Source organism: Microtus oregoni, unplaced genomic scaffold, assembly GCF_018167655.1.
Source record: "Microtus oregoni isolate MIOR12 unplaced genomic scaffold, Mior012 000006F_ref0000085, whole genome shotgun sequence".
Lineage (NCBI taxonomy): Eukaryota > Metazoa > Chordata > Mammalia > Rodentia > Cricetidae > Microtus > Microtus oregoni.
The window spans coordinates 34,973,569-35,001,482 of record NW_024543065.1 but is presented as its reverse complement, the minus strand read 5'-3'; the positions used below and the strand labels follow the sequence as shown (position 1 = coordinate 35,001,482).

Below are 27,914 nucleotides of genomic sequence, written 5' to 3'. Positions count from 1 at the left end.
GATTAAGTGGCTTGATATTTGCTGATAGCTAGTCTTAATTTTTCTGTCATGATGTGATTTCCCAAAAGTGAATTCATTTCCACTGTGCTAATTTCTAATAAGCAGAGAATAAACAACGTAAATTCTAAATATCTTATTTTAGGATAGGATAGTTTGAGATAGAATCATTGTACCTAAGTGGAAAGAAACATAGAATGAAATAATGTACAAAAAGAACACAAGAAATTTAATCATAAATAGATGTTTTAGCTGTCTTATTCATAAATTGACTTGTTTTCATTGACAAAATAGATGTTCTTTATAAGCCAGAAAGTACTAACTCAGAATTAGTGTTTTACAAAATTAATTTATTTGAAATATATTCTTATATTTTAGAACAGTATATGGCATTGTATTTCATTTTATATATTGTGAAATTTGTTTAATTTGAGAATTTCCATAGGAAGAGTCACAAAACAACTAATATTACAAAATAAATTTATTATTACTATGGTAAGAAGCATAGAAAATAATGAAAATAATTATCTTTAAAAAATTATTGTGTTGCTATGTCTGATAATACGTGGGTAGACTCCCCGTTATTTAGGAGGATGGGGCAAGAGGATCACAAGTTCTACACTGGCTTAGGCAGCTTAGTGAGGCTCTTTCTAAAAAAAAAAAAAAAAAAAAAAAAAAACCAAAAGGTAGTGTGGAAAAAGGTACAGTGGAAGATTCCTTGCCTAGCATTTGAAAGGTATATGTTTAATTACCAATACTGAGAAAAATAAAAAAGTTAAGAAAAAGAACAATATTAACTGTTATCTCAATAAATCTCTTACCAATGCAAATCAAATCTGTACACCTTTTGCTCATCATCATTTTATATCAAATTTTACTTTATTTTGAGTTTATTCTTTGACAATTTAATACATGTATATAATGAATTTTAGTCATATTCTTTCCCTATTCTCCTATTACATACCCCTCAATATCCTGCTAAAATTTTCCTTTTCAAACCCCCTATGCTCTTTCCGTATTTCCTTATTTTTAATTGTTTGATCCTTTTTGTTTAATCTGAGTTGTTTTCACAAGCATGAATTGGAAGTTATTTATTGGAGCATGGACAACTTATCTGTGGCTACACCCTTAAAGAAGTTGAAACCACTTCCCCTAGCATCCAATAACTGCTCATAGACATGCAGAGAGTGGTGGAGCCTCCTAGATCCATCTACTAACCTTGATGACATAGATGCCCCATCACTTACTATCAACATTTTTCCGGCTATGGGATTATGCATGAACCACTGCAAATCAACTTGCACATTATTTATTAACAGCTATTTGCTGATGTTTATTTACTGTTACATAAGCTTTCATTCCCAGAGGCAGGGGAAGAATGGATTTGCTTTGATCAGAAACTGAATAACAATACAAATAAATTATTAATTTCATTCAAATCATTCATATTTCTCTTATTTGCTTAGATTTACTAAATAATATTCCAAGTTCTAGACTTTATCAGCTAATTTTCAGAAGTTTTGCATCACTAGGACATTTGTATTTTAATTTTACATAGTCTTTTAAAACCCACTAAAATATTAGATTCTTTTTTTCATCTTGCAGCCAAATGTGAAATATTAAACTGTACTGTTGCTATTTATTTAATATTTGTTATTACTATTATTTACTAATTGTAATTTGTAGCTTATTAGTGACTTAACTGGGATTGTTTAAGCAGAAATGTTTTTTTATTGTTTTTCGTCTTTGTAAAGTCAGGATAGCAAATGGGCCTGGTGTGGTTCTGTCCACAGCATCAAGATGTGGTGTCTACTTGTTACTGCTTGTATGTTCCCCTGAGTATGCCACCAGAAGGTTTTGATTATTCTATCAGAAATTCAACAACTTCATCCTGATTTGTAAAAGTCTTCAAATTGTATTTATTGTCTTTCCTAGTTCCTAAATCCAGAGATAAGTATTTTGTGAAGAAAAAAAGAGATATTATGAGTAGTGGGTGTGTATGAAATATGTAACTCAAGCAACAACCTGTGATGCAATGTCAGTTCTCGGATAGAACATATAAATTTTACATGTAGGAAGTGGGTTTGCAAACAGAAATGAAGATGTTTATTTCTGAAAATAGGTGCTGTAATTTCTCCAATTGCTACAATGTGTATACTCTGTAGAAATCTGGTGAGAATTTATTTGGTTAGAATGTAGAAATTTTACCTCACAGACATTTTAAAATACAAGTTGTCTCCATATATATATATATATATATATATATATATATATATATATATATGCAATTAATACTTTTGTAGTTAGACATTGTGCGATTGAATTTTGAAAAACATTTTTATTAGTTTTCTATAATTTCTTCCCTCATAGATTATCTGTATATATTTTCTCAAGGAAGTCAGAGTCAAAAATAGTGACTAGGAAATAATGTGTTAGAGTCATAGAAAATGGTATACCATACCAAAACTAGGAGTGAGACACACAGCTTTAGCTCAATGGTGTGATTTCTGACTAGTATGCACAAGGATCTCGGGCTCACACAGGTAGAAGCAGCATGCACACACTTACACATACACAAACACACACACACACTGAGGAATATGTGGACATTATTACTTTTATTATTTCTCAAAAAGTATTTCTTTTAATATTGAGATCACTGGTATATATTCAGGCTTTTCATTCATTTTACTCTTCCTGTCATGACTTAATTTGTTTTCTTTTTGTCACTAACAAGACAACAGTCTACTTTTACATATTCATTTCCATGACTTCCCCATGTCTCTGTTTCCCCTAAAGCCGTGTTTCTCAACATTTAGTTTTCATATTAAGCTAATTATAGTCAACATATGTTTTCCTTCTAAAATTTTATCTTGGCTTTCAAATTTGCGGACATGCACACTTCTACCCAGTTTAGTAATTCATACTGGTAACCAGAATAGCATCACTTACCTCCCATTACTTATTCTTCTTTTATCAGGTTATACTCTGTGAGCTTGATTACCAGATTTATACTGAACTTTCAATGTTATTTGTCTTCATCTCTGAGTTTTATATGTGTCTTATTCCATTTACTGTGTTTTCATCATAAATCTGTCACAAGGAGCTCAAAGGCAACATGTCCCAAACAGAATCCATCTTCTATCTTCCTTAAGCATAGGATGTATGAAGGCTTCTCCCTGCCTGTTCATATTATAAAAATTCAATACATTTTCCAGCCTAAAATTTAGTAGTAATTTAAAAATTATTTCTCAATTCTTCATAGCTTATTCAGTATGTCTCTTAAGTAACTCAGAAAGCTTACCAACTCTGTCAATGTTAATATTTCAGCATAATGATATTTCCCTTCTAATCCATCATCTATATTGTGTTCTGTTAGTCTTGTTACAGAAAGAGAAATTTTATTATGTCTATCCTTGCTTAAAGTTTGTCATGAATTTGAAATGCTCTGAAGCTATATAGCCACAATAATATATTTGCAAGCCCTAAATGAAAACAAATTAGTTTATTTCTTAAAAAAAATTCTTGAGTTATTCTCAATCTTTACCTAAACTTCCCCATCGCCTCTGTGCTAGAAGGCTCTTGTACAAGGACCGAGTCAATATAGCTCAGCTAGGTTGAAGGAGGAAGGAAAATAAGGACATAGTTTCTATTTCTCTCCTTCTTCAGAGGCTGCATAGGCGTGTTTGTGCTAATACCTAGAATTCAACAGTTCCTAACACTGATAACTGCTATATGCAAGTTTCTCTCTCATTCTATTTCCTATAGTCCTTTCGTAGGTTCCTTTTGCTCCTAGCCTCAACCATATTTTCTCAATCTATGACCACCAGTCCTTTTGACTGTACACCACTTACACGCTTGGTAGAAATTCATTTCACTCTCTGCCCTGCAAGCCTCTGAATTTGGAAGCCTAGACCTGGATTGAAAATTTCTTTTGGCTAGTTCATTCAGTGTGTTACTGAAGTTTTCACTGATGTGCCTGAGCCAGTGTTTTGCCCTTTGCTCTCATTGTTGCCTGTGTTACTAATCCCAGTGAAATAAAAACAATCTCAGTTTCTATTTGAGCATCTTCGCTGTGCCTCTTGAGAGCCAACTGATCTGTCTTTGTATTTCAATTTGTTTTGATTTTTCCAGCTGAACCCATGTAGAGTGATGTTCTTTTACTGTATTAATGTAAGCAAGTTCTTTTTGGTCACCCCTGTCCTCATCCCTCCCTCAATTCATTTCCTCCGAATTCCTTTCCTTTAGGTATACTCTGCAGCAGTATTGTCATTCTCCAGAGAAGAACACATGTGATGTTTCCACAATTCTTTTTTATGGTGACAGTAGTACACATTATCTTAGTTACTGAATAAATAGATATTTTACTTAAAAAATATATTTTACTTGAAATACACACATACACACACACACACATATATAATGTGCACACAGCTAGTATTAAAGCTTTGAATATAAAGTTAGTTAAATAGTGCTTCTTACTTACAGCATCCCTAGATATAAGGTTTTAAAATGTGCCACTAAGATGAGCGTGGAACAAATACTTGTAATCCTTGTTATTTATGGGGCAGTGCTTGAAGTCAGTCTAAACAACACAACGAGAACTAGTCTATTACAAAAGAAACACCAAAATTAAAAGTGTCTTTTTGGTTTTAGTTACTTATCTACATATTTGGTTATTAGGCAATACCTGTGTACATGAGGCAAAAATGTTCCATGGTTGCTCTAGAATATTGGATATTAACTACAGGCCAATCTATTACTTTTCCTTGTGTCATTTGGAAAAGGTCAGAAAGTTTTGCTGTTTTTAAATTCAACATGCTCTTAAACATCTATCAAGATAGCCCTTTACAATATAGAACTATCTGGAAAATTGTCCATTCTGTGGTAGATGCAGTGATCTAGGCTAATCTGTTTTTTTTAGTCCCCATTTAGAAAGGCAGAGATCCCCCTTCCCCACATTTTAATCAAAATTGCAGTGTGGATATTACCGGAAGAATTATTGGACCCACCTTAGACATGTGCCTACTTCAGAGATAATCCCAGGTCTGGGTTTTTGAGGGAACAATCTAAGTGTCCCATGTCTGGAACTGTGGGATCATGGCATTTATGTCACATTTAGTGTAACTTTATGTGAGCTTTAGTGTGCAGGCTATAAATACATATTTCACACAAGATTCTTTTCTAGATTCCTTAAGGATATTGCCATATTTGGCAGGGGCAGTTTAACTAAAATGGACATTACAGTACAACTATAATGAAAAATAAAAGGTTGTAGAAATCTCAGAATTACAAGTATGGAAAAACATGTAATTAAAAGGATGAAAACCAGAAGTTCCCCTTATGTACCTTGTATTGTAGAAACATAATTAAATATGAAATCCTCTTCCAATTTAGAAAAGCACTCCACAAAATTAAATGATACAAATTTGATTATCGGATAAGCCTTAAAGAAAAATGTGATGACAGTCATCTGTCGGCTAAGTAATTTCAAAGACAGAGCATCCCCAGTCCTTCACAGAGCCAAGCAGTGCTTTGTTGATTTGAATGATGAATGTGCCCCAGAGGTTCACATGGTTACAAGCTACCCCATTGGGATTGATGTTAGGAAAATCTGGGTCTCCCTACTTTGATGGATTCCCTCTGGAACTGTAAGTCCAAATAAACTTTTTGATAACTCACTTTTGGTCACTGTTTTATCACAGTAACTAATACAGATTGTGCTGCATACATGCTCTCAACATCATCACTGTATTTATTATTCTTTATGTGAGTATATTTGCCCAATATGGAGTTGTTCTAAATTCACATAGTAACCATCTCTGTAAGATATCTGATTTTATCCAAAGAGAAAACAAATTAAAACTTTATGGCAAGAAGTAGTTTTATGACTTTGAGTCAGGTTATTTGGAGGTTAACTTCTTAGCTTCAACAGATCTTGAAACATAAGGGCCTTATTTTTATTCAAGATAATATTTAAAGGACATACTTCCATTTTTGTGATAATCTTAAAATTCTCTAGATACTTGAATACTGCATAGGTATAACACACACACACACACACACACACTTCAAAGGGAGAGAGAAGACTTGAGCATTTATCAAAGAAACAGTAAGTTTCTACTGCCAATGATCTCCTGAAACATCAGCTTTTGGGTAGTCTTATAGTATCACATATGAAATCCCCGTGTGAAATAAAGCTTATATCTAATCAAACCATATTTTATTCCTTTACACAACTGTCTTGCTGCTGTGCACCAATGGACACATCTTGCCAGTAAGTCAGTATTAGAAAATGCTGGGTCCAATGCTGGATAAGATCACTGCTGACTTTTCTCTTCCAAACACTGAACAGTATCCCTGATCTTATGTATGATTACTAGCTTGGAGAGTTTCCTGATCAATTTTAGATTGGTTTCTTTGTGCTCTTCATCTAAAGTGAATAATGACTTCAGCAATAGGGTCTTACTATACAGTTATAGTAGTCAGCAAAGAATAATGACAGTAGCTGTGCTGGTTTTCGTGTTTTGGGGTCCTAACTGACCAATAACTGATAGGAAGGCATCCAAAGCATGGCAATGAGATCTTCATTTAATAATACAAGAGCTTAGTTCTATTTACACTCCATATAACATGTTGGTTTTTTAGTAGGCTTGAAAACTATTGGATTTCATAGTTTTACTATTTACTGACCCACCACTATACATTTTCATCACCCACATCCCTTTATTACCATGCAAACTTAACCTTGAATATGTCATTCCTCTCCTTTAATGACACTCACTATACTCTGGGAATGAATGCTTTTATTCCTGCAGTCCATGTAGTTTTTCCATGTGTTCCTTTTCTTTCTTGGTAAAGCCTTCCATCAATACCTCATTTCCCTATTATCCACCAACATCCATTGTTGAACGTTTCCTGCCTTAATATTTTCCTCTATTTTCTATTTTGAATAATTTTTAGAAAATTCTCATACAATATACTTCAATCATATTCATTCTTGTAACTTCATGCTCTCTCTAAACAAAGAAATAAACAAAAACACTGAAAAAAGGACAAAAAATTCAAATAAAAAGAAACAAAAAGTCCACAACAAAATGTGGAGTCCACTATAGGTTGGTTAATTACTTCTGAGTACATCCTTGCCCTAGAATATATTTGATATACCCAATGACACTCCATTGGAGAAAACCACATTTCTCTTTTCCAATACGTATCAGTTGCAAAGAGCTTTTTTATCAGGGGTGGAGCTTGTACCACTTCCAACCTCAGGTCTCAGATTTTTAAATCTATATTTTACTATGTGCCTTCCCATATGATGTCGACGATCTGTGGCCTATTTCTCTTTTTCTGGCTTCCAGATTCACTCCAGGTTAAGATAAATGAAGATTTGAAGCCAGGATACATGTATGTAAGAAAGAAATGCAGCATTTGTCTTGCTGAGTCAGGGTGTACCTTCTTCCATCTACGGCTATGGTAATGTCACAGAAGAGGAGTGGAAGACATCAGATGCAGAGGGGAGTTTCAAAGTGCAGACTTTTGAACATGACATTGTTGCTGTATAGCTCAGCCCACAGCAACTGGGTTGAAATTTTTTTTGCTTCTCAATTTGACTATATGTAGAATTAACTAAAACCTAAATGCCTTTGTACACCTGCGAAGAATTTTTTTTCTTTTCTTCTTTCTCTTCTGTTTTCCTCTTTTGTCCTTATAATTGTGGCTTCTATTTTTTTAATTTATTATTCTCTTATATATTATGTCCCAACAACAGTTTTCTCTCCATATTCTCTTCTCAGACCCTACTCTGGCTCCCTTCTTCCCCATATCCATTCCTCCTCTGTTCCCCTTCAGAAAAAAAAAAAAAGGCCTTCTAGAGATATTAATCAAAGATAGCGTAACAAGTTGTATTAAGTCTAAACAGATACACTGGTAGTGATATTTCATTTGTATTTTGATAAATAAAGCTTGCCTGAAGTTCAGAGAATAAAATACCCACACTGATCAGCATTACATACCAGGCAGTGGTGACACATATCTTTAATCCTGGTAACCACATTAGTTTGCCATAGAAACCAGGCGGTAGTGGTGCATGCCTTTAATCCCGACATAATAGAATAATATAAATGGAAGGAGACTGCTCTCACACACACTCTTATTCTGAGATTCCTGGAGGCAGGATTGCCGTTTTTGATTGAGGAAGAGGTAAGAGTCGGTGGCTGACACTTTTGCTGTTCTGACCTTCAGTCTCAATCCCAATTTCTGTCTCTGAGTTTTATTAATCGTGCTACATACCTTCATATCAAGGATGGAGGTAACAGCCCAGTGGGAGGAAAATGGACCCCAAAGCAGGCTAAAGTGTCAGAGACAGCTCTGCTTCCACTGTTAGGAGCCCCACAAGACGGCCAAGCTCCACAGCCATAGCATATATGCAAAGGACCTAGGTCATCCCTATGCAGGCTCCCTATTGTCAGTTCAGTCTCTTTGTGCTCTATGAGCCCTGGTTAGTTGATTCTTATGTTCTTGTGATGTCCTTGACTTCTCCTCTGTCTCCAAAAATACTGTTGCCCCTATTCTGCCAAATTTCCTAAGCACCATCTAATGTTTGTTGTGGGTCTCTGCATCTGCTCCTATCAGTTGCTGGATACAATTTCTATGAACATGTTTGAGCAAGTGTTTCATATTATGTTTGAAATTTTCTTACATCCCGAGGTAGATCCATTTCCATCCTCTCAAGTAATGGCTACACTGATTTCCATTGAGCTGTACAAGTTTGCACTCCTACTAGCAAAGGATGAGCATTTCCTTTATCTACATTTTTGTTGGGATTAGCTGTCATTTGTGCTATTGATCTTCACCATTCTGAAATGTAAAATGAAATCTAAAAATGCCTTTTGCTGATGGCTAAGAATGATAAACATTACTTTAAGTGTTTTCAGCCATTTTTGCTTCGCATTTTGAGAAATCTCTGTTTAGTATAGTACCCTATCTTTTTTCAATTGGAATATTTACTTTTCTGATGTTTAGTTTCTTGAGTTCTCTATGTATTTTGAACATTAGCCCTTTATCAGATATGTGGTTGTGTAAAACTTATTCAATTCTGTAGGCTGCAGGTTTTTTCAGATGTTGGTTTCCTTTTGCCATTAGAAAGCTTCTCAATTTCATAAGATACAGTTTATTGTCAATCTTAGGCCTACACAATTGCATTCTGTTCAGAAAGTCATGTTCTTTTCTGATGAATTCATTGAGTTCAAGGCTATTCTCTGCTTTCTTTTCTATCAGGTTCAGTGTATTAGATTTTATGTTGAAGACTTTGGCTCTAAGCTTTTTGCATAGTGACAAGATTTATTTGGATACTATCACACACAGTCATTCATTTTAAGCAGTACCAGTTGTTGAGGATGCCTCTTTTCCAGTGTCTATTTAAGCTTCTTTATAAAAAAAAAGATGTTAATAAGTATGTAGATTTACATCTGTCTGGGTTTTTGATTTAATTCTTTTGATCAACCAGTCAATTGTGAGTCAGTACCATGTTGTTTTTAGTACTATAGATGTTTAGTATAATTTGAAGTCTTGGATGGTAATATCTTTCATTATTTTGGATTATTTTAGCTTTCTTGAATTGTGTGTGTGTGTGTGTGTGTGTGTGTGTGTGTGTGTGTATGTGTGTGTGTGTTTACATATGAAGCTGAATTTTTTCCATGGTGTTCTTGGATTCTGTTTGCAAATATTTTATTGAGAATTTTGTTGAAATTTGTCTCTAATTCTCTTTATTGTTGGATCTTTATGTGGTTTGAGAAGCAGGGTAACTGTGGCATCATAAAATGAATGAACTGATGTTCATTCTATTTCTATTTGGAGGTAATTCAAAGGATATTGGTGCTAACTCTTTGAAAATCTAGTAGAATTTTAACTATAATAATCTGGCTTTGGACATTTTGTTATTCATTCATTTATTTATTTTGGTTGGGAGATTTTTAACAACGGCTTCTATTTCACTAGGGGTTATAGGTCAGTTCAAATTGCTAATTGATCTTGCTTTAACTTTCAGAATTGGTATGTACTGAGAAAATTATATATAAAATTCAGTGAGATTGTGCAGTTTAGTGACTACAGGTTATTAAAGTATATTCTGATGATTCTCTGGATTTCTTTGGTGTCTACTGTTATATCCTAATTTTATTACTAATAATCTTTATATATTCTCTCTTTATGACCTAGATTATTTTAATTGGGGTTGATAAAGCTTATTGATTTTCTCAAAGATCTCCTCTTTGGTTCAGTGTTTCTTTGTACTGTTTGTTTTTGTATATATTTTACTGATCATTTTTGAGCTTGATGATATTTTGTCATTTACTCATTTTGAGTATGATTTCTTCTTTTTTACTAGAGCTTCAAGGTGTATTGATATGTGGGATTTCCTTCTGTAAGCCATGAATATCATTGGTTCATAAAGGAACTGTTTTGGGCCTATAGCAGAACTATAGAGGATCAGAGCTAGATGGGGAAAACTAAACTCAATGCTGGGAGAAATGAGGCAGAGTCAGAGAGAAACCATGTAGCACTGCAAGAGAAGGACACTGGAACCTTGCTGGTAGGCCATGAGCCTCATGGAAAAATATAATATAATGGAGATGAGGTAATTCTAAATGTAAGATCTAGCTAGCAATATGCTTAAATAATTGGTCAAACAGTGTTTTAAATAATATAATTTCTGTGTGATTATTTCGGGACTAAGTGGCTGGGAACCAACAAGCAGATTACCTCCCCTCCAAAAACTTGGCACTAATGTGACCATTTAAAATCTATGTAAAACCTGAGAAAGTTTACAAAAGAATCCCAAACACAAAAGAACAGAGTTAAGCATGGTTTGGTAGCAGCATTTTCTTAGCTGGGCTCTGTTTGCTAGAAGCAAGTAGAGGCATAACACCTTTAAAAGAGGTTTTCCTGAATTAGCAGTAGCAGGAAAAAGCTGCAGTTTTAAAATGCTGGCTTTCTGGATTGTGCTGCCAACATGATCTCTCTCTCTTTCAAGAGGATGAGCATTTAAATTGTGAGCAGACTGATACAACTTGCTTAATGGCAACATAGACTGGCTGTGTGCCTAAAAATGTGACTGTGAACATGGTTCTCAGAGACAGTGAACATGCCTCCACCTTGTCAGACAGGGTGGAACAAGCAGTCAGGGCATATATACCCTAGCAAGGCCACAGCTTAGATTATTAAGAAGCACGTCTGGTCAGAAAATTATTACAGATATGCAATAAAGACAAATTCACATGAAAAAAACCTTTAAATAGTCACAGTATTGCATAAATGTCTGTATGCATGGGAGATATAAGAATATAGACAGTTATGAAAAGAAGTAAATGGTTTTAAAAATGGTAAAGTCTTTAAAGAGACAAAATACAGACAGTCATAGATTAAAAGGAGTAAATAAAAATAAGCCATGTAAAGATGGAAAATTCACAGAGAGTCTGGATTATATATTATTGTGTTTTCTTTGAATTGTTTAGTTGTGAAGGAGCTAAGTAACCAACATTATAATTTAAGGGTATTTTATCTCCAAAATTTGGGTCTAAGGATATGATGAAAAAAGGAAAAGAGATTCTTCTTTTGTTTCCACAGAGGATGAAAACCTGTGGATTTATTCCAGGCTAATGTGGTTTGGTGGACCAAGAGCCCCTGAAAGGTTGTTTTGAATACCTCTCAAAAATTACTTCACCAAATAAACAGCAGGACACAGTTTGGAGAAGAGCTGCACATATATTCCCAAACATTGTTTATAAATGTTTGTTTGTATTTAAAAGGGGATATGCTATAGAAATTTGCTTTGGTACGAATCTTGGTCTTTGCAAAGTTAAGGTCAATCTTGTTGTATGTATTTCTGACCTTGATTAAGGTATTTTGATTATGTAATTTATTTAAAAATATAATGCATGATTAAAAATATAGGTTAATAGATAGATAATCATCTATAATAGTCAAGCTTGTGGTCATGGTAGTTAGGCTTTTTAGATATATAGAGATTTATTTCAGCTGGATAGATATTCTTCACATATTTCAGAGACCTTCAGGATATGGCATTTAAAAAGTTTTAATAACTTAGAAATTTTCATGACAATGTGACACATCTGTTCCTGGCAGCACCAATTACTTCAAGAGAAATATGGACATCAAAGAGGCTCTTTATGGCGTTGGTTAGCCATTTGAATTAGAAACTGCTCTTGCCTGGACTGCTTAATAAACTGGACATTCAGGGTACTTCATGATTCCTGCTTCATGAAAGAGTTTGCCAAACATTCTGCAGGACACAGAAGAAAGTGACTGACAAATTGTCAATATGGTCAGAACTGTCTTTGAAATTTCCTGCTTTTTGGAATCTGCTGGATACTATGGACCTGTGGGTGGAAGATGGGTGCCCTAATGGTACAGAAGAACTTTGGGGAACTATCCAGGCAGTGAGATGTCTCTATCAATTCTAGAGTTTTAGAAGTTCCTTACAATGTACTTCCTGTCTACTTATAATATTATATCCTTCTGGAGTCTTTGATAGAGAGGAAGAATTGTTATATTTTTCTTAGTTATGATAAAAGATAATATATATTATAACTGATATTCTTGCTTGATACCTGTTTTGTTATATATAATTTGACCATATTAAAGTTAAAACCTTACTTTTTCTTTTTTTTATTGATTTTTATTGAGTTCTATATTTTTCTATGCTCCCCTCCCTTATTATTTAAACAGAACAGGGGAAGTGATGTGGGATTTCCCTCTATATGCTGTGAATATCATTGTTTAATAAAGGAACTGTTTTGAACCTATCTCAGAGCTAGAGGTAAATAGAGCTAGACAGGAAAAGCTAAACTGAATGCTGGGAGAAAGGAGGAGGAGTCAGAGAGAAGCCATATAGCCCTGCTGGAGATAGACATGTGAAACCTTGCTGGTAGGCCACTAGCCTCATGGAAAAATATAAAATAATGAAGATGGGTTAATTATAGATGTAAGAGCTAGCCTGCAATACACCTAAGTAACTGGCCAAGCAGTGTTCTAAATAATATAGTTTCTGTGTGTTATTTCAGGGCTTAGCAGCCGGAAACCAAAAATCAGCCTCTCCCTCCAACACTGTTAATTTACTAATATAAATCTCTCCTTTGTAAACATTTAATGCTATGAACTTTTCCCTTAGAACTGCATTCATTAGTATTTTGTAAGTTTGGGTGTGATGTACATTGATTTTCATTCAGTTCTAGAAAGTCTTTAATTTCTATCTTGACTGATTTTTCATTAAGTCATAAGTAAATTGTTCAGTTTCCACAAGTTTGTAAGCTTTCTCTTATTTCTGCTGTTGTTATTGAGATCAAGGTTTGTTGGCTAGTGGTCAAGTAGGATGAAAGGTTTTATTCAATTTTTGTGCATGTTTTAAGACTGGCTTTGTGTTTGAATATATGGAAAATTTGGTAAAAATTCCAGGAGAAACTGAGAAGAAGGTGTATTCTTTTGTGTTTGGGCAAAACGGTTGTATAACTATCTGTGCAGTTCATTTGGTTTATAGCATAAGTTAACTTTAGCAATCATTGGTTTAGTTTTTGTCTAGATAACATGTCTATTGGGAAGAGTAGGGTAATGAAATATTCCACTATTCATGTCTAATCCAATATGTGATTTAAACTGTAGTAGTGTTTCTTTCATGAACTTAAGTGCCCATTTGTTTGGTGCATATATGTTAAGAACTGCAATGATTTCCGGTGGATATATACTTTTATTAATATGATCAAGTGTTCTTTCTTATCTCTTTTTGTTAGTTTTAGTTTAAAGTTTATTTGGTTAGATATTAATATGTCTATATTAGCTTGCTTCTTAGGTCAAATGCTTAGAAAAATATTCATCCTTTCATCCTAAGATTATAAATATTTTTGATGGTAACTTATATTTCTTGGATGCAGAAGAAGAATATTCTATCCTCTTAGTACATGTATTTTATTGGGCATTTGAGACCAATGATTCTGACAAATGTCAGTGAGCAGTATTTGTTGATTCCTATCATTTTGTTGTTGTGTTGTGGTAGTGGTAATGTTTGTGTGTATGGAGGCAGAGAGTGAAGAAAGGCAATGATATACTTAAATAATATACAACACAGCTGGGGATGAATCTGGGGGATTGGATTTCCAGGAAAGGGAAAGTGAAGATTTGAGCTTGCCTACCTGCTTCATTAACCTCCTTGTTTTTCTGGAAGCCTTAACTGGTTGGTTCCCAAGAAATACCTGTTATAGTTGGCAGATGGGAAAATAGGATGAGTAGAAAGAAGATTAGAAGATTTGTGTCATCTGTAGGAAAAAGGAACTGAGAGGAAGAAGAGGTTGTGGCAGGAAGACTGCTACAATGATGGCAATACAGGAGGAAGACTGAGTTTAGAGAAGTAGAGGAGAGGTGACGAATTGTAGTTAACCTACCTATTTCCTTTGCAAGAATCTAAATACTTGTTTTTTTTTTTTTGTTTGGTTGTTTGTCTATTTTGTGTTTGTCTTCCTTTTTTCTTTGTATTTATATGTTTCTCATACAAAACATCCTGTCCACAGCCTTCCCTCCGTACATTTCTCCCAGCCACCTACCCTTCACTCTCTTCAAGATCCACTGCTCCTCTGTTTTCCTTCAGAAAAGAGAAGGATTCCAAGTTATATCAACTGATCATAAAATAAAAAGATGCAATAAGAATAGGCACAAACCCTTATATCACAGCTGGATGAGGCAAGCAGTAGCAGGAAAAGGATTGTAAGAACAGGCAAAAAGAGTCAGAGACACTTAAAAACCCCAAGCTAAAAAACCACAGCATGTATGCAAATACTTAGCATAGAGACATAAAGACATGCAGACACTGTAATTGCTGCTTCAGTTTCTGTGATACCCCACTAAACACATGCTTATAATATTGATTTTTAGGTGTCCTTAGATAAAACATGTCATAATATATTTCTTGGATGTACTTTTTTATTTTATAGTTTTAGCTTCTTTGTCAAAAATCAGGTGTTTGTATGGCTGTGAATTGGTATCCAGGTCTTTGATTTGATTTCATTGTTCTTTCTGTCTGTTTTTATGCCAATGTGATGCTGTTTTCATTACTGTTGCTCTGTAATAGAGTTTGAAGTAAGGGTTGGCGATGCCTCTAGAAGATTGTGCAGGATTGTTTCGACTATTCTGGGTTTTTGTTTGTTTGTTTTTCCATATGAAGTTGAGTATTGTTCTTTTGTGGTCTGTGAAGACTTTTGCTAGGATTTTGATGGGCATTTCATTGAATGTGTAGATTGCTTTTGGTAAGATTGCCATTTTTACTATATCATTTCTACCTACCCAGGAGCATCGGGGATCTTTCCATTTTCTAGCATCTTCTTCAATTTACTTTTTCAAAGATTTAAAAGGCATATAGAAGAATGTAAATAGATCTATATCTATTGCAATGCTCAAAACTCAAGTCAAAATGGATCAAAGACCTCAACATAAAACCAACCACACTGAACCTCATACAAGAGAAAGTAGGAAGTGACCTTCAATGTATAGGCACAGGAGACAACTTCCTAAATATATCAACAGTAGCACAAACACTGAGATAAATAATTAATAAATGGGGAGTTCTAAAACTGAGAAGTTTCTGTAAAGCAAAGGACACAGTCAACAAGGCAAAACAGCAGCCTATAGAATGTGAAAAGATGTTCATCAACTCCACATTAGACAGAGTGCTGATCTCCAAAATATACAAAGAATTCAAGGAACTTGACAGCAAAAGAAAAAAATAACCCAATAAAAAATGGGGTATAGACCTACATAGAGAACTCTCAACAATTGAATATCAAATGACTGAAAGACATTTAAGGAAATTCTCAACACCTTTGGCCATCATAGAAATGAAAATCAAAACAACTTTCAGATTCCATTACACATGTTATTATGGCCAAGATCATAAACACTGATATCAGCTTATGCTGGAGAGGATATGAGGTTAAAGTAACACTCCTCCATTGCTCTTGAAAGTGAAAACTTGTGCCGGGCGATGGTGGCGAATGCCTTTAATCCCAGCACTCGGGAGGCAGAGGCAGGCGGATCTCTGTGAGTTCGAGACCAGCCTGGTCTACAGAGCTAGTTCCAGGGTAGGCTCCAAAGCCACAGAGAAACCCTGTCTCAAAAAAGCAAAAAAAAAAAAAAAAAAAAAAAAAAAAAAAAAAAAAAAAAAAGAAGTGAAAACTTGTATAGCCACTTCGGAAAGCAGTATGGTGACTTCTCAAAAAATTAGCAATCAATCTACCTCAAGGACCAGCAATACCACTTTTATTATTTTATATATATACCAAAAGAATGCTAACTCATACCACAAGGACATGTGCTCAATTATGTTCATAATATCATTATTAATAACAACCAAAACCTGGAAATAACGTAGATGCTCCTTCAATGAAGAATGGATACAAAAAATGTAGTACATTTACTAAATGGCATACTACTCAGCGGTTAAAAACAATGACATCTTGAAATTTGCAGGCAAATGGATGATTATAAAAAGAAAAAACATACTGAGTAAGGTAACCCAGATCAAGAAAGACAAATATTGTATGCACTCACTAATAAGTGGTTTTTAGACATAAAGAAAGAAGAGAAAAAAGAAAAAAAGAAAAACATCCTCTGATCCACAATCTCAGAGAACAAACAGGATTCTAAGAAACACATATATGGATCTACATTGGAAAAAGACAAAAACAATGTCTCCTGAGTAAATTGGCATTGTGGGAAGCATAGCAGAGGGCAGGAGGAGCAGTAGTGCAGTAGGGGAGGAAAAGAAGGTAGCAGAGAAAAGTGTATATCTTAATTAAAACAGTTGAAAAAGCAAAAAAATGTATTTTCTTTGGAGATAAAAATATACTGTTATATGCAAGTCTTTTTCTGGCTAGATGACTTGAGTTTTGTGGATGACAGGTTTATATTACCCTTAATGAAACACAGGGAAGTGTTAACAGTAATAATAGAGCACCAAAAGTGCTATTAAATTAGTAATATGTAAGAAAGTTAATATCTACTCTATTATTCAAAGTACAAAGTAAAGATTTTTGGGATAATAGAAAAAATAAGGGGCATTCATTTTTTTAAAAAAAATTATTTAATATTTTTAAACCCCATTGTAATTATTATTAGAAAAACATTTCTTATTTGATTATAACTAATTCTACAAATTTGTAATTCTTAGAAAAAAATCTTAAATTGAGGGAGAGTTTTAAAGGGAGAAAAGGGAAAGTGGAGGGCTAGCTTTCCAATATCAGAGAGACAGGAAGAGAGAGGGGAGAGAGACAGGAGGGTGAGAGACAGAGAGAAACAGAAAGAGGAAACACAGAAAGAGACAGAGAGGAATACTGAGGGAAGTTACTCCCTCTGTCTTCTCTGTATAGAGTTCATTTCTATAATGTATACAATGGAAAATGATACATACTCATAGAATGATTACGTGAATGAAATGTTTTATCTTGGAGTAGAACACCCATAGAGTAGCAGGATGGCCTTGAAGGAAGTGACAAAAGATCCATAAATCAATGACCCAAAGAAATAACAACACACAAAACGCTATGAGACAGTAATGTAATGGGGGTTGGTGTAGGCTGTACATTTGTAACTTCCTATCAAAATATAGTAGCCTACTTTCTTATTCACATTTGCAGAATATTTTAAAACTCTACACTAGTTTAAAAGCCAGGGAGGTTTGATCTTGTAGAAACTTGCAAAGCATTATCAGGATGATAAAATTCTTAGCATGAGGCCGGGCGATGGTGGCGCACGCCTTTAATCCCAGCACTCGGGAGGCAGAGGCAGGCGGATCTCTGTGAGTTCGAGGCCAGCCTGGTCTACAGAGCTAGTGCCAGGACAGGCTCCACAGCCACAGAGAAACCCTGTCTCGAAAAACCAAAAAAAAAAAAAAAAAAAAAAAAAAAAAGAAAAATCTTAGCATGGGTAGAGGAGGAACTCACAAACCTACTACTTACTGAGGAGTTTTGGGCAATTTAGAACACTATGGAAGGCACAGTCAGTTTTCTTTATTGTAGTCCCTTAAAGACTCCCTTATGCATGTACTAGCAGAACTAAGTGGACTTGGAATGTTAAAAAAAGAAATATATGAAGTTTGGAGGGAATGTGGTGTTTGAGTGTTCTTAGGTGTAGGAGGAGTTCTGAGGATTGATTAAGGTGTGAAATGGATCAAAACACATTATATTTCTGTATAAAATTCTTAAACAACAAAATAAAAGTTTTACAAAAGTATGTTGAATTAGAAGAAGCATGGGAAAGGTGGGTCATGTGGTATAAATTATACTTACATGGAAGAAATCTATTCTAGTAGTATTATGATTATCCTTAAGGTAACTAGAAGAGTGAATTTTAAATGCACCCATCTTAAAGTTGGTAACAACTTAAACTCATGTATGTTCTAACTATGCTGACTTGGTCTCAGTCATTCAAATTGATAAGTCAGAACATCATATGTTATCATAAGTTCTAGTTAACTTTCTGATGCTGTGATTAACATCATTCAGAAAAAAATCAACACGGGAGAAGAAGGGTTTACCTTATATTAAAACTCTTAGGTCACATTGCTGTAAGAAATTAGAACAAGATCAGGATAGGATATTGAGGTAAGATCTGAAGAAGAGAAAACAGAGGACCACTGCTTACTGGTTTACTTTTCTAGGCTGTCATCTCCCACTGTGGACTTGGCCTTCTAGCATTTTGCATCATGGATTATGTGTATACATCCCCATAAACGAATCTGTGGGAGCAATTTCTTCATAGAGCTTCCCTCTTTTAAGATGACTCTGCTTTGTGTCCGGTTTACAAAATCAAAAAAATGTATATATATTGCATTCATAAAAATGTAATTGAAATAAAATTAATCTGGAGTGCATCTGAATAAGTAGAATGTAGTTCTATGACTGAACTTGTCAAGCTGCTTCATCCCAGTTGGAGTAAGTTGACTCTTATTTAGTACACAAATGCACTATGCAAGCCTTACTATAGCACACGACATGGAAGCAACATTCAAGGCAGCTGCTGTCATTATTACAGTCTTTACACTGACAACAGTTATCATATAGTACTTTATATTTCTACATCTTCTTGATACTTATTTCTATTTTAATCCATCGAAAGCATTACTTTTATGCTAGATTATACTTATAGTTCATTGATCAATGCTTCATTTAAAATAAGATTATTTGATTATTACTTTAATGTTATTCTTGATTTACAAGAAAACAGTTAGTTCTAACAGCATATTTCACAAACAGCAGAATGAGGACAAAAATCTATTTCAGTATATAAACAGCTTTGATAAAATCAGAAGTCTGTTGTGACCTAATTCACATACATTTTGTATCATTTTTTTCTAAGAAGCTTCACAACGCCCCAGTGGTCCAGCTGTGTGAATGCTTCTCAGCATGCAGCCATGGCACTGCAATTGGTGTTTAACATTATCAAGTCTTTTATGACTCATACAAGAGTCTTAAAGGACCTCAATGCACTTAGCTTTGCCTCCTGATTGCTCTTTTATTATACATCAGGAAGAAAATCAAATATTTGATTTTCAGAAAACTTAAAAAGACTCTGTGTATTATTACAAAAATGAAAAGAAAATGAAATAAAAAACTAATTTCTTTGAAGAGGTGGTAGAATAGGCCTGTTTTGCTTCAAATTGTGATAGCATGCCATTGAATTTTCTAGCCTCGCTTAGTAATGAGTGAAGAAACAAGAAAAACCACCACCCCAAACCAAAAACATGATTATTGAACCAGGTAAGATTATTATTAATTAATTTCAGGAAAATTTACTGAAAAATAGATCTGTTTATTCATCACTTCTTATTATCCTAAGTTGACAATGGTTAATGAGATTATTGCATTCACTGGAGGCATCATTTTTACTGTAAACATATATAGCATTACAGGTAGTTTAACGACATAAGTTTGAAAGTTGGTCAATTTTTAATATTTCAAGTCAATCATAAAGATTGAGTGTCTTTTTATTTATCCTCAATTTGTCCTTATGCTCACATATTAATGTTGTCCTTAAACTTACCAAAGGAACTTCACTTTGCAACAGACAGAGACAATTCCAGAAAACTACAACTAATTAAAATACACAGTTATAGAATTTAGTCCTAATTGGTAGCTTCCTATAGCTGTGGGTCAGTAAAAATTGACAAACAGAGATGAAAAGATTGTAAGAGTCAAAGATTATGGACTTTGGTGAAACTGTTATAGCCTAGTAATATTAGAAGTTACATACATAAATTATCACTGTCTATCTAAGCGTGAGTTAAACAAAGACAGAAACAATAAACATCAAAGTGGCTATTGAAGACTGTGAGGCCTCAACTAAACACAAAGGATACAAGTAACTATGGAATGTTTAGAGTAGTTGAGTCTTTTCCAGAGAGGATCACATTGATTAATTATCTGATAACCAATGTTTAGACTGAAAACATATTACACGTAACATTATATAGAATGTATTTAATACTGTATATACATACACACACAAAGGCATCATCAATGATAAATTTAAAGAAGTCATGAATTTTTATGAGGTAAAGAGGGTTATATGGGATGATTTAGAGGAGAAATATTACTTATTTATATTATAATCTATTTCAGAAAACTGAAATCAAAAATATGTAGGGAAAAATAAAACCAACCACTTTAAAGAAAAGATTTATGGTGTGTGATGGTATGTGTGTGTGTGTACGTGTGTGTGTATATGTGTGTGTGTATTTGTGTGTATATGTGTGTGCATGTGTGTGTGTATTTGTGTGTATGTGTGTGCGTGTGTGTGTATGTGTGTGTATATGTGTGTGTGTATTTCTGTGTATGTGTGTGTGTGTATGTGTGTGTGTGTGTATTTGTGTGTATGTGTGTGTGTATGTGTGTATGTGTGTGTGTGTATGTGTGTGTGTGTGTGTGTGTGTGTGTATTTAAAAGAGTTTGTTTATCTGTTTGTAAACTGGGTCTTGTCTAAACCTACAAACTATGAGATTATAGTTGTTGCCATCAGATCTGTTTTTTTGCGACTATTTTAATGATTCCTCCTTCCTTACTTCTTTAATTTCTTCTTTTCCTTCTTCCCTCCTTAATTCCTTCCTTCCTTCTTTTCTTTCTTTCTTCACAAACTTTTCTTTTATCCTTCAAGGTAAATTTAAAACACTTAGAGAGTTCAGACAAGTATTTTAGGATTGTTAAAATTGACAAATGCTATAAAAGCACTATAATTGTGATATGCACTGCATTAGATTTTGGTTCATTTGACATTATTTGACAGTAATTACTCAACATCTTTCTGGTGAATGTCTATTCTGGGAAAGACAGTTTTATTTTTTTAGACTTCTACCACTAAGCAATATTTGCATGCCCTGAAGTGCTACTTAAATAAATTTAAAATCTACCTCTCATGTTTTTAATTTCTTCTATTTTTGAGATTATAATAAAATTATAATGTTTTTCATCTCTTTCTACAAAACCCTCTCAAATAACTCCCCTTTTGTTTTTGTTTTTTTTTTTTAATTCATGGCCTTTTTCCTCTTTAACTGCTGTTACATGCATTTCTCTGATGTATAGTCAGAATTTTTAAAATAAACTATTTTCCTAAAAATAATCTCTTGATAAACTGCTATGAATTATAATATCATTAAAACATTACTATGTGTGGCTGGAGAGATGGCTCAGAGGTTAAGAGCATTGCCTGCTCTTCCAAAGGTCCTGAGTTCAATTCCCAGCAACCACATGGTGGCTCACAACCATCTGTAATGGGGTCTGGTGCCCTCTTCTGGCCTGCAGGCATACACACAGACAGAATACTGTATACATAATAAATAAATAATTATTAAAAAAAAACATTGCTAAGTGTTATTTTATTTGGTAATTGTAAATGGTTGAATGGGTATTTTCCATATATCATACTAAGAGATTCAAATGTTTCCTGAGCTTGAGGAAATTAAGTATCTGCAATAAATGTTTAGATATAAATACTATAAGAAAAAAACACATGAGGAAAAATTTCAAGGCTTAAAGAACAGTAAAATAGCATAATTTCCTTAAATTTCTACAAATGCATAGAGACTTCTATGAACTCCAAGAAATTCTCGATATAATTTTCCTCACGAGAGTAAGCAAATGACCAGTTCCTCACTATAGTGCAGAGTTATTTTGCTACTGGACAGTATTTGTTAAAACAAGCTTTCCACATATTTGTAAATGAACAAAGCAAAGTAGTCTTGCATGGATATGGAGACATGGATGGGAAACAGACAAAATTTATTAACTTAGAAATAATGCCTTAAATAAAAATGAAAATAGAAATGTAACTGAAAGCCAAAGGTTTCCTTTAAAATGTTGCCTATAAAATAAAGCAAGTGCAGAACACTAGCACAATTACAACCAAAAGCCTAGTGTGTGTATGTGATTCAGAGAGTAAGTTTAAGTGGAACAGCTGAAAGAGTCGACTGGAAATTTTTCTGTAGCGTTGACACCGTTTACCTGTTCTTAAATAGTAAATGCTGATTGCCATCTATATTAGCAGAGAATTAGATGAAATGGAATTGAAAAACAAACAAACAACAAATATATAATTTCCAGAAGGTCTATTTTTTAGAACACGGAAAAATCTAAGCAGAACAAAGCAAAGAAAATTGAAAACAAAAGATATATTAATGCTTTAATTGAGAGAATAATGATAACTGAGTCTTTTTTAATAGAATGTTATTTCTTTGTTATTGAGACTGGATTTTTCATTTCATATGAAGTTTTTTTTTGTCAAAGTACTTTTGATAAATAGAAATACAATCTTTATGATAATACGTTCTTTGTGGTATTATTAAATAGAAATATAATTTAGTGTTATTAATTTGGTATTTTTGTGTCAATCATGGTTTTAGGCACAGATTTAAAAACATGCAAAAATTGTAGTTGAGATAGGCAATATTGTCTTGTAATTTCCATAACACAATAATCGAGATTTACCAAGGATATTTCAGGAACCTGAGGGTATATCTAATCTTATTTGCAAGTACCACGGCAAGGGAAGGTGCCATTTTTAACCTGTAATAAAGTGACAGATGCTTGTATCAAATCAGCGTTTTCAGAGATGCAGTTCATTTCAGCATATACTTGCACCTGAGGAACATCATTTGCATACTGTCATGGGTGAGTGAAGCCATGAACTGTGATTTGCTTAGGTTCATTTCAGGGTGTGGAAAAACAGCTCAGCTTATGAAAAACTTTAATCTGATTCATAAAAATATTAAAGAGAAAATGCATAGTGTTTCTATGCCTCTTATTTAAATACCAAGAAATTCATTCTACATTTTATTCAAGTATGAACTGCCCATAAAAACTGTACCCTTCTGGTTAGCCTAATAATTAAGCATTGTTGTTTCATGTTACAATCCTAAATTTTCTTATAGACACATTTTAGATCAATTCTATTTAATGTTTATGTGTTCTGAGCACTTCTAGAATTTAGTATGTTGATATTATAGCCAACATACTTGAAAATTATTTTAATATATTAATCTAATATATGAAAAATATGATGATTTTATTGGGTCACTTTTTAGGAAAGCATTTTCTAATTTAGATCATTGGGAGAGCAAGATTATTTGCAAGGTTTATTAATTATTAATTATATTTCCTATATTTTATTAATCTGTATTTATATTTCTTTCTTACTTACATTGTGTTTAATATTTAATCCTATCAAATTTGTTTATTTCCTTTAACTTTTTGAAACTTATATTTTTACGGTATATGTGAAGCTATCTTTTTTAATTGCATGTAAATGTGGGTATCTCTGTAGAACAGAAAAGGGAGTTGGATCCCCTGTAGCTGGAGTTATCTGCAGCCATTCAACATGGGTGCTGAATTCGAATACTTTTCTAGACTCTGTGTTCTTTAATTTTATATCTTACATGCACTAAAATCGTTGTTCAATATAGATTTGCTATTTATTTAAAAATTACATTAAAATCTATCTGTACTTCTAATATTTATCGTTTTAATACATGATTTTATGGGTTCTCTCTCACTTTATATATTACTTTTGAGAATGCAGGAACTACAGCTTTTCAAGTGACACCACAGCCTAGAAGTTAATGGATAATTATGCGTGTATTTCTTCTTCTTCTTCTTCTTCTTCTTCTTCTTCTTCTTCTTCTTCTTCTTCTTAACTGTATGTTGCCTATGGTTTTCTACTGGGAAAACTATGTACAATATGTCTACACCTCATATCAGTAGGAATACAATGTTCGTAATCTACATATAAATATTTAAAAGTTTTTCTTTGTATTTCACATGTCAGCATCGTGATTGAGACAGACATAATTTCACCTTCTTTTTGCATCTTTCTAAAGATATTTACTTCAGGACCTCTCTAGGCAGAAATAGTCAATTAATAATTATATCATAAATATGTGGATATAAATTTTCCTTTAACCTCTTTTTCCACACTGAGGGATAGCCAAGAATATATTTTGTATCTGTGTTAACTTTAAACTAAAGCTATCTACTATCATAGATTCATTATGTAAAAATAAAAGGGTCAAGCATTATTGAACTGTTTGACCCTTGATGGCATCTACCATTGTATTTCTATCCTGATTCTTCAACATACTATTAATTTATGTAACCATAGTAGTTTAAGTAAGTTTTTCATTAGCTTTTTTCTTCATTTATTATGATTACATTGTTTTATCACAGACTTCTTTCTACTCAATATCATTTATTTTCTAGAAACACAGAGAACCCCAGACCCACAAAAACATAAACCACACTATGAATAAGTTTTCCAATTTTAATCAACATCTTAAATAATTATGCAATTTTTGGTGTAAATAAGATTTGAGAACAATATTCAATGAGCAAAATTTAAGAATAGAAAATATATTTTTACTTTAAATTTTGTTATTTATATGGATAGGTGGAGGTAGCACACTGTCCCTATTGTTCATTAAAATAAAATAAAATATCGAGAATTTTACATTATTTGGTGTATGCATTTCCCCCTTTTGTCATTAAAATGTTCAAAAATGTATTTTTACCTAAGATCAAAGATGTTAAATTATTTTATTTAGATGAAAATGTTGCAAGTATGAATTTATTATGTTTTATACACTTCTAAATAACAGTTTTAATTAATACAAAATAATTCCAAATTATTAAGACCTGCTTTGCCACAATATCAATGAAAAAAAAAAAACAAAACAAAAACCAGTAGATACACAAATCTCATTTCTTCAGCCTTGTTCAGGACCCATATAATTCTGAAAGTGCCAGAGACCTGTCACTGTTGTTTAAGCCCTGGCAAAGTTCACAGAGAGCTCATCAATGCACAGTGAGAATTAATGTGCCGCCCTCATTATCCTGCAGAGTCCCTTTGTTAAGGCAGTCAATTCCTTGCTGTTTGTATGGTTGTGCAGTTGTAATCCTTGGATGTTTGCCAGGAAAAGTCCGCGTAACAAAATGTTTTTTTGTTATCCTCCTGTTTTCAATTTAATCTGTCATCATGGTGTAAAATAAGTTTTGAGATATGATAAAGCTTTCTGTCAGTCAGTAATCTTAAGTCATTATATCACCCTGAGTGAACAACATTAATTGTTATGTATGAATAATTGTCAATCCACTTATTTCCTTCTATTTCTTTAACCAAATTATTTAGCATGTCTTACCAACAGTTCAGGTTGAATAGTTAATTAAATTAAATTTAAAATGTATGTATTTATTATTATTAAAAATATTATTTGTGATTTTGATGGGGATTACATTGAATCTATAGATTGCTTTTGGTAGAATTGCCATTTTTACTATGTTGATCCTCCCAATCCAAGAGCAAGGGAGATCCTTCCATTTTCTGATGTCCTCTTCAATTCCTTTCTATAAAGACTTAAAGTTCTTGTCAAGTAGATCTTTAACTTCCTTGGTCAGAGTTACCCCATCAAAATTCTTCACAGACCTTGAGAAGACAATAATCAACTTTATACTGAAAAACAAAAACCCAGGATAGCCAAAACAATCTTATACAATACAGGATCATCTATGGCATTACCATCCCTGACTTCAAACTCTATTACAGAGCTACAGTATTGAAAACAGCTTGGAATTGGCATAAAAACAGAGAAGTCGGCGGTGGTGGCACACGTCTTTAATCCCAGGACTTGGGAGGCAGAGGCAGGCAGATCTCTGTGAGTTCGAAACCAGCCTGGTCTACAAGAGCTAGTTCCAGGACAGGCTCCAAAACCACAGAGAAACCCTGTCTCGAAAAACCAAAAAAAAAAAAAAAAAAAAAAGAGAGAGAAGTCGAAGAATGGAATCGAATAGAAGATCCGGACTTTAACCCACAAACCTATGAACACCTGATTTTCGATAAAGAAGCTAAAAGTATACAATGGAATAAAGAGAGCATTTTCAACAAATGGTGCTGGCAAAACTGGATGTCAATCTGTAGAAGAATGAAAATAGGTCCATATCTATCACCATGCACAAAATCCAAGTCCAAAAGGATTAAAGACCTCAATATCAGGCCGAACACACTGAACCTGATAGAAGAGAAAGTGGGAAGTACTCTACAACACATGGGCACAGGAGACCACTTCCTGCGTATAACCACAGCAGCACAGACATTAAGGGCATCATTGAATAAATGGGACCTCCTGAGACTGAGAAGCTTCTGTAAAGCAAAGGACTAAGACAAAAAGGCAACCCACTGACTGGGAGAAGATCTTCACCAACCCCGCAACTGACAAAGGTCTGATCTCCAAAATATATAAAGAACTCAAGAAGCTAGACTGTAAAAGGCTAATCAATCCAATTATAAAATGGGGCACTGAGCTGAACAGAGAACTCTCAACAGAAGAAGTTTAAATGGCCAAAAGACATCTAAGGTCATGCTCAACTTCCTTAGTGATCAGGAAAATGCAAATCAAGACAACTTTAAGATGCCATCTTACACCTGTCAGAATGACTAAAATCAAAAACACCAATGATAGCCTTTGCTGGAGAGATTGTGGAGAATAGGGTACACTCATCCATTGTTGGTGGGAATGCAAACTTGTGCAACCTCTTTGGAAAGCAGTGTGGCGGTTTCTCAGGAAATTCGGGATCAACCTACCCCTGGACCCAGCAATACCACTCTTGGGAATATACCCAAGAGATGCCCTATCATACAACAAAAGTATATGCTCAAATATGTTCATAGCAGCATTGTTTCTAATAGCCAGAACCTGGAAAAAACCTAGATGCCCTTTAATGCAAGAATGGATGAAGAAAGTATGGAATATATATATATATATATATATATATATATATATATATATATATATTAGAGTACTACGCTGCGGTAAAAGACAATGACTTCTTGAATTTTGCATACAAATGGATGGAAATAGAAAACACTATCCTGAGTGAGAGGTAAGACAGACTTAAAAAGAGGAACATGAGATGTACTCACTCATATTTGGTTTCTAGCCATAAATAAAGGACATTGAGCCTATAATTCATGATCCTAGAGAAGCCAAATAAGAAGGTGAACCCAAAGAAAAACATATAGTCAACCTCCTGCATATTAACCTTCATCAGGCGATGAAAGGAGACAGAGACAGAGTCCCAAATTGGAACACCGGACTGAAACCCCAAGGTCCAAATCGGGAGCAGAAGGAGAGAGAGCACGAGCATGGAACTCAGGACTGCGAGGGGTGCACCCACACACTGAGACAATGGGGATGTTCTATCGGAAACTCACCAAGGCCAGCTGGACTGGGTCTGATAAAGCTTGGGATCAAACTGGACTCACCTAACATAGCAGACAATGAGGACTGCTGAGAACTCAAGAACAATGGCACTGGGTTTTGA

At 33.9% G+C, this 27,914-nt stretch overlaps 1 protein-coding gene across 6 annotated transcripts in view; it reads left to right on the top strand.

Moving 5' to 3' along the window:
- The window catches only part of Grik2 (glutamate ionotropic receptor kainate type subunit 2), a 604,302-nt gene that overhangs the window by 414,694 nt on the left and 161,694 nt on the right, over positions 1 to 27,914 (top strand). The gene's annotated exons all lie outside the window — the stretch shown is intronic.